We start from the raw sequence: 12,368 nt of genomic DNA on the forward strand, positions 1-12,368 counted from the left end.
GAGGGGAGGCGAGGGGAACACACAGCAGTTCCAACAGAGGCAACACTCTCCTAGGCCTGGGGCAGTTTCATGACACCCCACCAGCACCCTCACCCTGATGCGCGGCCTAGTGTCACAAGGAGGGAATAGTTTTGGAAGATGGTGAAGGAGTACTTAACAGACCGTGTCAGTGTCCTCAGTGATCTCTCTGTGCCTTACAACTATTGGGTGTCCAAGCTGGACAGATGGCACGAACTGGCTCTCTATGCCTTGGAGGTGCTGGCCTGCCCTGCCTCCAGCGTTTTGTCAGAGCGGGTATTTAGTGCTGCTGGGGGCATAATAACTGATAAGCGCATCCGCCTGTCAACTGAAAATGCTGACAGGTTGACTCTTAACAAAATGAACAAGGCCTGGATTGCCCCTGACTTTTCTACTACACCAGAGGAAAGCGGCTAAACATAAAGACACTTTAAATGTGGCTTTTATGGTGTATTGAATACACTCTATTCCCATGCACCCCTTCCACCACAAAAAAGGGTATATGGTTCAATCTTCCTTTTCTCCTCTTCCTCCATCATATCAACATGCTTATTAGGCTGCCCTTGGTCCTAATGTTTTAGAGGATCAGCTCAGCAGCAGACCCTCACACCTAATGTTTTAGAGGGTCACCAGCAGGCCCTCGCCCATAATGTTTTATTGGGTCAACTCAGCAGCAGGCCCTCACCCCTAACGTTTTAGATGGTCAGATCAGCAGCAGGCCCTTTCCCCTAATGTTTTAGAGGGTCAGCTCAGCAGCAGACCCTCACCCCTAATGTTTTAGATGTTCAGATCAGTAGCAGGCCCTGACCCCTAATGTTTTAGAGAGTCACCAGCAGGCCCTTGCTCCTAATGTTTTAGAGGGTCTCCAGCAGGCCATCAATCATAATTTTTCAAGGGTTTTTATGATGTCCCCCTTTATGTGTAATAAAGGGTGTATTGGAGTGCCGTTTCCTTGTAATTTTTGGCAACCCTTTCACTTAGTGCATAGGCTTTATGAGTTTAGGAGTCCCACTACCTGAGTCCTGAACAATAGTACCACAATGTGAATGAGGCTCTCCTTTATGGGATATACAGGTTGTATCAGAGTGCTTCTTCCTTGTAATTTTTGGCAGCACTTGCACTTTATATACAAGTAAATATACAGGAAAGAATGTTTCCTAACAATTCTTTTTCTAAAGTCGATTTTATCTTCGGTTTGGTGCGTATTATTGTCAGTGTGTAAAAGTGGCGTACTACTCGGACAACATCGTTCCCAGCAGTGACCTGGGAGTCCAAGATGCATCCAGACATCCTCCTGTTCCCGAACCATTTCAGTGGTGTTTCCATCAATTTCTGACCTTTTCCTGAGAACCAGACACCCTGCCCTCTTCAGAGCACCGGGTGCCTGGTTTAATGCTCGGGTTCTCCCATTGACTTCCATTGTGCTCTGTAGAGCACCTGAGCATCCCAAAGTGTTCTACTCGAGCACCCGAGAACTTTGGTGCTCGATCAACACTATTCTTTACGGTAAGAGCAGTGAGACTATGGAACTCTCTGCCTGAGGAGGTGGTGATGGTGAATTCACTAAGTTCAAGAGGGGCCTGAATGTATTTCTGGAGTGTTATAATATTACATGTTATATTTACTAGATTTCTGGAGAATGGTCATTGTTCCAGGGAGTATTGTTGTTGCCTGATTAGGAAGGAATTTTTCCCCCTAAAATGAGGAAAATTGGCTTGTACCTCATAGGGGTTTTTGCCTTCCTCTGGATCAACTTGCAGGATAACAGACTGAACTGGAAGGACAATCTTTTTTCAGCCTTACAAACGATGTTAGAGGGTATTCACATCAGCCTTTCCCTTTCCATTATAGCATTCCATTCAAATGTGAGTAACATGGAAAGTAAGCGAATTGCTAGAATGGAAAGCCAAGTGGAACACTTTAAATGGCATTCCGTTTTAATCCATCCTAATAGAGTTTAATAGACAAACAAAAATGGAAACCAGGAACGGAACCATGATGGAATGCTGGTTTCCCTGATAATGGCTGCTCAAACATCCAGAATAAGTACTCTATTCTTCCTCAGAGGCTGATGTTTGGCATTGTCTCCTCCTGTACTCTGGGCTGGCTGCTTCCTGTCAATTGATGCTTCTTCTTCTCTCTCCAACTACAGAATCACTCAATAATAAGAACAGAAGCCCCTCTCAATGGGATGATAGAGCAGCTCCACCTAGCAACTAGTACTAAGGGCTGCTTGTTAGCCCCATTTTCAGCTCTTAGGATAGCAAAAACATATATACAAAAGAAATACACATTTTAACCCCTTTTCAATGACCACTGAGTCACTGCACAAGTTTCAGTGCTATATGTTAGTCCGATTAGACACTTATACAGTTGGGTAAATAGCAATATCTAGTTTTTCATGCTGAATTATATTTAAATAATATTAATGTTGGCACAACCCCTTTAAATAATACCACCATATGGTGAACAAATACAGCTCCATACGAATACTGATATACAATTAATATTAAGATCCATGGTGGTTAGTACAAGCCACAGATGGCAGACCATCTGTGGCCCCCACTTCAGCAGAGATGGCTGGCGGCCCTGTACCATTGCAGACATCCCATAACCTGAAGACCTGTCCTGTGTACAAAAACCAGGTTAATTCCCCAAAATATTCAGTTATATCTTTACATAGAAAGTTGCCAGATCTTGAATGAGGCCATGCCATTATTACCATAGGGTCATGCCCTTATAGTAAGGCACATCTGTTAATCAAAACTGCGCACTCATGTGGATACTTTGCACATCAGATTTACACATGGAAGGCTGCCAGTTCTTGGATGAGGCAGTGCCATGATGACCACAGGGTCATGCCCTTACAATAAGTCATATCTGTTATGTATGTAACTACTTGCAGCTGTGGTGGACATTCAGGGAACAAAATGTCCTTTATGAATCTAATTTAAGGTAGAGCCAAACTGGTAGCTCAATCGAACACAGAATACTTGGAATTGCAAAAGAGTTGCTCAGGAATTTTCATCCCTCCGAGTGAGAGATAATGAAAAACAAACTGCTTAAGAAATGTTAGTGATAAACTATGGAACAAAAAGTGTTATATAAGATTCTAAAAACATGGCTGCTATCTTCCAGAAGCAATGACACTTTTGTCCATAGACTGTGTCCAGTATTGCAGCTCAATATGAACTTCTCTTAAAAAGGTTGTTCACTTAATTTTTAGTTTTTTTTAAAGACTAAGAACGGTGCTCTTCTAGGTCCCACTTATCATGCAGGAAATGAGTGCTCAGCCAATCAAGACCATTGTGGTGACCTACCTGAGCCAGTGGTTGACTGAGGGGTCATTTTGTGTGTACCGAGAAGGACCAGGAAGTAGAAACCAGGAAGCTTCAGAAGGGGAGCAACAGTGAATTGATAAGCCAAGTATGCTTAATTATTATTTTACATGTTCTGAGCCTTTAATCCACCAGAAAACCATTTTAAAGAAGCATTCATTGAATGAGAGAGTTCTTCTCTCTTATTGTTCTAGTAATCGGTACGGGTCTCAGCACTCAGACCCACACAGATCAAAATGTATCATACCTCTATGACATATCAAAAGTTTTATGAAAACTCAGTGACCCTTTAACCTGCTTCCTCTGACTAATACTATGCCCTCACTAAGAAAATGTAACAATGAAACTAAGTATAGCTCATTAATTTCATCATGTATACAAGTATGTTTGTAGTAAAACATACAGTATATGCAAGTATCAATTTATTATATAATGTAATTACTTGTGTGGTCTGTATATTGAGGGTGAAACTCTGGTCACATGACCTCATACCATACAAAAAATACAGAACTTTTACTTACGAGTACGACATGTCACTTTTTCATTGCACCACTGCTTGAAGAAAGTGTTTTCTAAAAAGTTTTGTGGCAATGTGAACATTGAGGTGTTGTTTCCCCAGGTTCCAGTCCGGGATTTGAGGCATGCTCATGTCCAGGGATCCTATTTAATCCTGCTACTGGATCTTGGGTGTGGCTCACTCTGGAGAGTGTGCAGACAGAGGCCTGGTGAGGCTCTGTCTGTGTGGTCTCAGCTGGGCAAGGCTGAGGGACCACGAGGCTGGGAGATAGCCTGGAGTTGGGGGGACTACTGAGCCCCAATCCCCCACAAGAAACAGTGGGCATACTGTGCTCTGTACAGCCAGGAGGCTGTGGGACATTGGCTGACAAAGCCGCACGAGTTCACAGGGTGTGAACTGTGACCTAGGAGAGTCAGGAAACTCTGTGTTAGTTAGAGCCCAGCCGGGCAAGTGTTTGTTATTTTATGTGGATGTCACATGTGTTAGGTGACCTATATTGGTTGGAGTGTAAAATAAATGCACTGTTTGGACCTGAAACCTGGTGTCCTAAAGTCGTATCTGTGAGAATGACCCCCGAATAAGAGGCGATCCCTTACAGTGTCCACAGATTTTGGAGTTGATTTTGAGTCCATCTTCAACACAAAAAGGTCCAACTAGCTCATAGGCCCATCCATCTGCTGTATCAAGTGTCACTGTCATCTCCTCAGTCCATGAAACCTTTGAAAAAATCTGTCTTCAAATTGTTCTTGGCTCAGTCTTTCAATGCTCATTGGAGGTCGGATTTCAAGCTTCATTACATTGGCTATGTTTCTGAGCACTAAATACCTTGTACTTCTGGACACTCCAGGGAGGTTGCAGTTCAGAAATATAGAGGATAAATGGGTTCCTGGTTGCTTCACGTTTTATTCTTCTCAAATCTTTGGCAGTTAATTTGTATTTTTACTTGCAACCCTGTTGACTATTTCCAATTAAACGTTTTATGGTTCTGTGATTGTGCCCCAGTAGCTTAGCAATTTTGAGTGCTGCATCCCTCTGAAAGACTTTTAACAGTTTTTAACTTTTAAGGGTCAGTTGAATCTCTCTTTTGACCCATTTTGCCTGAGGAAAACAAGCCGCCTAATAATTAAGTACACCTTGATAGAGATGGCCTTGCGGTTCGCCTGGCTTTCGTTTCACGGCGAACTTTGCGAGTTTGCAATTCTCCGAACATGCGAACATATGGCAATGTCCGCCGGCGCCATATTCTTTTGCATTGCGCTGAACTTTGACCCATGACTAGAGTTGAGCGGACACCTGAATGTTCAGGTTCGCTGGGTTCGGCCGAACTTTACAAAAAAGTTCGATTTCTGGACCTGAACTTGACCCAAACTTGACCCCGAACCCCATTGAAGTCAATGGGGACCCGAACTTTGGAACACTAAAATGGCTCTAAAAAATTCATGGAAAGGGCTAGATGGCTGCAAAAGGCAGCAAAATGTGGTTAAGAGCATGGCAAGTGCATGGCAAGTGCTCTGCAAACAAATGTGGATAGGTAAATTACTTCAACATAAAATACGTAAAAATAAAAAATAATAATCTTGATCTAGGAGGAGGAGGTCCATATAAAGTAGGAGGTTGAGGAGTCGTGGATGTGGCGGTGTAGGTGGAAGCGACGGTGGAGGTGGTAGCCAACAGTGGTTTTTGTTTTTTATTTTTATTATTATTATTTTTTTTGTTTAAATTTGGGTAGACCCCAAAACATTGGGAAATATAAAAAATAAAACAAAGACAAAGTGCGCTGGAGTACAACAATGGCTTGGAGTACAACAATGGCTGGGTGAGGCTGGTATACATGTCTATTCTGCACAAGGTACAGACAAGTCCTGTGGGATCCCTGCCTGGTTCTTTTTAATAAACGTGAGCTTGTCCACATTGGCTGTGGACAGGCGGCTGCGCTTGTCTGTGATAACCCCTCCTTCCTTGCTAAACAAACGTTCAGACAATACACTGGCTGCAGGGAAGGTGTCACGGCCATGGCTATGACCGTGACTCCTGAACCGCATGCGGTTGTCAGCGGTTCTCTTTGGTGTTCAATCACAGGTGAGGGCTGTGGTATTTGCCTCACCTGTGGTTGCCGCTGGCAACAGTGTGTATGGGCAGCGTAGCAGTCGGAGCTGTGCCATTGCAGCTTGCTACGTTGTGCATGCGGTTTTGTGTGATGTGTGTATGTGTGCACTTGTTGTTAGTTATTGTGTGCACTTTCCCTTTATGTATGTTTGTTTTCCCTTCTGTGTTACTGGAAGGGTTAACTTCCTTCCCAGTGTGTGTGTGATGTCACTGGGTGTGTCCAATCCTTGGGTGTGGCCACTTGGGCCTATAAAGACCCTCTCTCTTGCAGAGCTCAGTAGGTTGCTTCAGCATGCTTGCTGATAGCAGCCTCCTGTGTTTGTCATCCGCCAGTGAGAGCCACCACTGTGGTCATAGTTCATAGTATAGATTTAAGTTAAGGTTTTATGTATGCCTATCTCTTTATGTGTGTGTTGTAGCAAGTTTGTCTGTTGGGATTTTCATATGTCTTTGTGCAGCATAACGGTTCTGGATCCCTGTCTGTTTAGGGATCCAGTCAGCAGGGCTGTGGCAGGTTGGTGAATGTCTGTTCACCTGCCATTTCCGTATTGCTGTTTCTGTTCCCCTTTTCCCAACAGCTTGGCCGTTGAGGCTCCTGCTCCTCCGTGTCAAGGAGGAGTTGGTTGCCTTACCCAGCTCCTAGCTCAGGGATCTGCAGAGGGTAAGATAGGGCTCCGAGGTTCCGGCGCATGGGCCCTCCTACCTTAAAGGTCGGCCCATGCAGGTTAGGAGTTAGGGTCAGGGTAGGGACGCTGTAGGAGGTGACCTGCTCCCTGTCCTGTGGCTTCATGGCCGAGTAGCTACTTCAACACCTGGCACCTCACGGCTGAGGGTTTCCCCCATCCTCAGCCGTGACAGAAGGCCAGCACCTCCAAGGCGTAAAGGGCAAGCTCAGGTCATGTGCTCAATTTGGAGACCCAGAAGTTGAAGGGGGCAGACCCATCAGTCAGTACATGTAGGCGTTTGCACACATAATGCTCCACCATGTTGCTGAAATGCTGCCTCCTGCTAAGACATTCCATATCAGCTGGTGGTGCTGGTTGTTGTGGCGTGCTGACAAAACTTTTCCACATTTCAGCCTTCTGAGGTGCTGGTGGTACCCCAGCTGCGTTGGTGACCTCTTCCTCCTCCTCAGCCTTTGCTTTGTGCTTCCACTGAGCCCCCGCTGTCAGGTGGGAATGCCATCAGCAGCGCTTCGACCAGTCGCGCATCTTCCGATCAGTAACAGATGTTTTTACTAAATTTAGTTCCCTGTCCGCTATGTAGAGCAGGGGTATACGACAGACAAAAATTGGTGAATGTCACCCAACAATGTAACAGACGAATTAGTGAAATGTATTTCCCTGTCCACTTTGTAGAGCAGGCGTATATCACAGCCAAATATTTGTGAATGTCATCCAACAATGTAACAGGCGAATTAGTGAAATGACTTAAATTATAAAATACATAAAAAAAATTATAATCTTGATCTAGGGGGTGGAGGTCCATATGGAGTAGGAGGTTGAGGAGGCGGTGGACATGGCGGTGCAGGTGGAAGTGGCAGTGGAGTAGGAGGAGGTAGCCAACCCTGGTATTTATTTATTTTTTTGTTTAAATTAGGGTACACCCCAGAACATTGGGAAATATACAAAATAAAACAATGAGAAAGTGCGCTGGAGTATAATAATGGCTGGGTGAGGCCGGTATACATGTCTATTCTGCACAAGGTACGGACAAGTGCTGTGGGATCTATGACTGAACGTGAGCTTGTCCACATGGTTGTGGACAGGCGGCTGCGCTTGTCTGTGATAACACCCCCTCTGTGCTAAACACACGTTCAGACAATACACTGGCTGCAGGGCAGGCCAGCACCTCCAAGGTGTAAAGGGCAAGCTCAGGCCATGTGCCCAATTTGGAGACCCAGAAGTTGAAGAGGGCAGACCCATCATTTAGTACGTGTAGGCGTGTGCACACATACTGCTCCACCATGTTGCTGAAATGCTGCCTCCTGCTAAGATGTTCCATATCAACTGGTGGTGCTGGCTGTTGTGGCGTGCTGACAAAGCTTTTCCACATTTCGGCCATGCTAACCCTGCCTTCTGAGGTGCAGACGGTGCCCCAGCTGCGTTGATCTCTTCCTCCTCCTCCGCCTTTGCCTTGTGCTTCCACTGTGCCCCCGCTGTCAGGTGGGAATGCCCCCAGCAGCGCGTCTACCAGCGTGCTCTGGTATTTGCGCATTCTACGATCACGCTCCAGTGATGGAATTAAGGATGGTACGTTGTTCTTGTAATGGGGATCCAGCAGCGTGGTCAGCCAGTAATCAGCACAAGTTAGAATGTGGACAACTCGGCGGTTGTTGCGGAGACACTGCAGCATGTAATCGCTCATGTGTGCCAGGCTGCCCAGAGGCAACGACAAGCTGTCTTCTGTGGCAGGTGTATCGTCTTTGTCCTCTGTATCCCCCCAGCCACACACCAGTGATTGCCATGAGCTGGTTTGGCTGCCACCCTGCTGTATACACGGTTCCTCCTCCTCCATCTCCTCCTCCTCCTCATCCTCCACCTCCTCATCCTCCAGAACTGTGCCCTGGCTGGACAATTGTGTACCTGGCATTTGTGGGTGCAGGAACCCAACTTTGGAGCCACTTGTGAATGACTGGCCTGAAACCCTTGGAAATGATCCCTCTTCCTCCTCCTCCTGTGCAACATCTTCTTCCATCATCGCCCAAAGCATTTTTTCAAGGAGACATAGAAGTGGGATAGTAACGCTGAGAACGGCGTAATCGGCAGTGGCCATGTTGGTGGAGTACTCGAAACAGCGCAACAAGGCACACAGGTCTCGCATGGAGGCCCACTCATTGGTGGTGAAGTGGTGCTGTTCCGCAGAGCGACTCACCCGTGCGTGCTGCAGCTTAAACTCCCCATCGCCTGCTGCTGCTCGCATAGTCTGGCCAGCATGTGCAAGGTGGAGTTCCACCTTGTGGGCATGTCGCATATGAGGCGGTGAGCGGGAAGGCTGAAGTTACGCTGCAGCGCTGACAGGCGAGCAGCAGCAGGGTGAGAACGGAAAAAGCGCACACAGACGGCCCACACTTTCTGCAGCACCTCTGACATATCGGGGTAATTTTTAAGGAACCTTTACACCACCAAATTCAGCACATGCGCCAGGCAAGGGATGTGCGTCAAACCGGCTAGGCCCAGAGCTGCTATGAGATTTAGCCCATTATCGCACACCACCAGGCCAGGCTTGAGGCTCACTGGCACCAATTACTCATCGGTCTGTTGTTCCATGCCCGTCCACAGCTCGTGCGCAGTGTGGGGTTTTTGCTTCCCAAACAGATACGTTTTAAAACTGCCTGCTGTCGTTTACCCCTGGCTGTTCTGAAGTTAGTGGTGAAGGTGTTATGCTGACCGGAGGAGGAGGAAGCGGAGTAGGAGGAGAAAGCAACAGGAGGCAAACAGCAGCACCCTGCAATTCTCGGTGGTAGACGGACATGCGCCAAACTGCTATCCGCCTCAGGCCCAGCCGCCACTTCATTTACTCAGTGTGCTGTTAGGGAGATATAACGTCCCTGACTGTGCTTACTGGTCCACGTATACGTAGTTAGGTGGCCCTTGCCACAGATGGCGTTGCGCAGTGCACACTTGATTTTGTCCCTCACTTGGTTGTGCATGGAAGGGATGGCTCGCCTGGAAAAGTGGTGGCGGCTGGGCATGATGTACTGTGGGACAGCCACCGCCATAAGGCTTTTAAAACTCTTCGTCTCCACCAGACGGAATGACAGCATTTCAAAGGCCAGTAATTTTGAAATGCTGGCACTCAGGTCCAGAGATCACGGGTGGGTAGGGGGGTACTTCCTCTTTCGCTCCAGTGTTTGGGAGATAGACAGCTGAATGCTTCCATGGGACATTGTCGAGATGCTTGGTGACCTAGGTGGTAGCGTTGCTGGCAGATCCTCTGTTTGCGGGGTGGCAGGTGCCACTGTCACTCCAGAGGGGGATGAAGAGGCCGAGACTGCAGCAGAAGAGGAAGCAGGAGGAGCCAGAGACCTTTCTTGGTTTTTGAGGTGTCTACTTCACTGCAGCTTGTGCTTTGGCAAATGTACTGATCCCCCAGGGGACAGAGGGGTAAAACTTAACATTTAATGTGGGCAAATCTAAAATAAATGGACACTAGAGGATGAGCCTCTGTAACATACAACATGAAAAACAGCCCTAGGGGCCTAGACTGAACACACACAATCAGTATAGGAAGGATGGTATAGATAAACAAGCAAGAACGTTCTCACCCGGTTGTAGATGTAGATCAAGGGTTCTCTCAGCGGTTGTTGAGAATAGAGACGGACCTGTGTTAGTGGATCACCATACTGGAAGGTACCAGGCGTATATGCCCCTTTGCGTGGTAGGGTGACGGGGTGGGTTAACCCTAGACGACCCTAAGTAAGGGGCAGGGGCTAGTACGCCCTACCTATCTACACGAGGAACTTGCCCCGCAAGGGGCATCCTCGTCCGGATGCCTGACCCTGTAGGGGCGGAATCCCTAATATACCCTATGAGGGTGCTCCCTACGTGTCACGTTTCAATTCGTGAAGGAAAATCATCAGAGGAGAGTATGGAAATAACAAGGCTATGGATGGGGCTTGTATAACCAAAAAAGAGATGGTAGAGGAGGGGATGTAAGGGTCAGTAAATGTCAAAAATAGGACATAGCTGTGGAGTCAGTCAGACATGAACACCCAGATGACCGCAACAAAGACCTCCTGTTTAGGGTATAGCTGCACCAGTGGGTGACAACTATACTGGACAGAGAATGACCACAGGATAGTCAAAATCCAAGGGGGCTGTCAGCAGAGTATGCTCACCTGTCAGCGTCTTTTGAAGATGAAGAAAATCGCGCCAGTTGCCCTGTACCGCCCCACTTCCGGTCATGTGACTCAGGTAGAAAGAAGTCACATGTGCGGTGGAACGCAAGGAAGTGAGCGTGTGTTCCAAAGGAGATGTGGTCCGTGGTGCGCAGCGCCAGGGAGTGACGTCACACATCATGCAAGGAATCGCATGAACAGGGGGCTGGCCACGGAGCGCGTCAGGCCCAGGAAAGAACGCCCACCGCCTGGGTGCCAGGGTGGGAGTGGTCAATGGTTTAAAACAGGGGGCGGGATTAAGCATCATGCAATAATGATAAGATAGATGCAGACCAACATGGTTGCAGAAGGGGCCCATAGTTAGAGGGTTCCCATGGTAACAAGTAATCATTTAATAGACCAAACTATTAGAGGCAGGCTCTCAGAGGACACCGGCCGCAGGAGAAATAATTCTGGCATAATGAGAGCACGAGAGAAAAGAAAAGAAAAGGGTCTAAATGAAACAACTGAAATTGAGCTGCTCATTCAAGCCGATAGGGGCCATGGTTTTCAAATAATAAATCCAGCGTAATTCTCGCTGCAATATTGCGCGGTCCCAGTCCCCTCCACGTTTTGGGGGCAGGATACGGTCAATGCCCATCACAGAGATGCGGGCTTTACCGTTATGTTCACTGTGGACGTGATTGGCGACAGGGGTGTCTTTAGCTTTTGCTATGTTGCTAAGGTGTTCACCAATACGTCTGCGGAGCTCCCGTATGGTTTTATCCACGTACCCCCTGCCACACTCAAATGACAGGAGGTAGATAACACCACAAGTCCTGCAGTTGATAAAATGATGTATGCGGTATTCCCTGCCTGTGGCCGCACTGCTAAATACTTTCCCAGATTTTAGATAGGGACAGGCAATGCAGCCACTGCACCTGTAGCATGCCTTCACGTCAGATCTGAGCCATGTGGAACCTGACAGAATAGGGGGCGTGAATTCACTAGACACCAGTGTGTCATGGAGGCTGCGTCCTCGGCGATAGGTGACGTGTGAGTAGTCCCCCACCACTGCTCTCAAATCTGGGTCTAGTTGAAGAATGCCCCAATTTTTCTGGAGGATGTGTCTAATGTCAGCCGCAGCCCTATCAAAAGTCATGATGGGGCGGATGATGCTGGCAGGTGGCACTGTGCAGGGTTTGGGAGTGAGGAGAGATGTTCTGTCCGAGTGCAGGGCAAATTCAAACGCCCTCCTCAAGACACTATCGGGATAACCGCGCTGGCGAAACCTGGTACGTAAATCAGTTGCTTGTCTGATGAATTCCCGTTTTGTTGAACAATTTCTCCTTAACCTGAGATATTGTCCTTTGGGAATGCCCCTCTTAAGTGGCAGAGGATGGCTGCTCCCCCACCTAAGCAGGGTATTGGTAGACGTCGGTGTGCGATAAATCGACGTCTCCAATTCGCCAGATGGTGTTTGAGAGATGAGGACATCGAGGAAAGGTAGCCTCCTGCCCCCAACCTCACAGGTAAAGTGCATGCCGATCTGGTTATCGTTGAGCATCCC

Source organism: Bufo bufo, chromosome 1, assembly GCF_905171765.1.
Source record: "Bufo bufo chromosome 1, aBufBuf1.1, whole genome shotgun sequence".
Classification (NCBI taxonomy): Eukaryota; Metazoa; Chordata; class Amphibia; order Anura; family Bufonidae; genus Bufo; species Bufo bufo.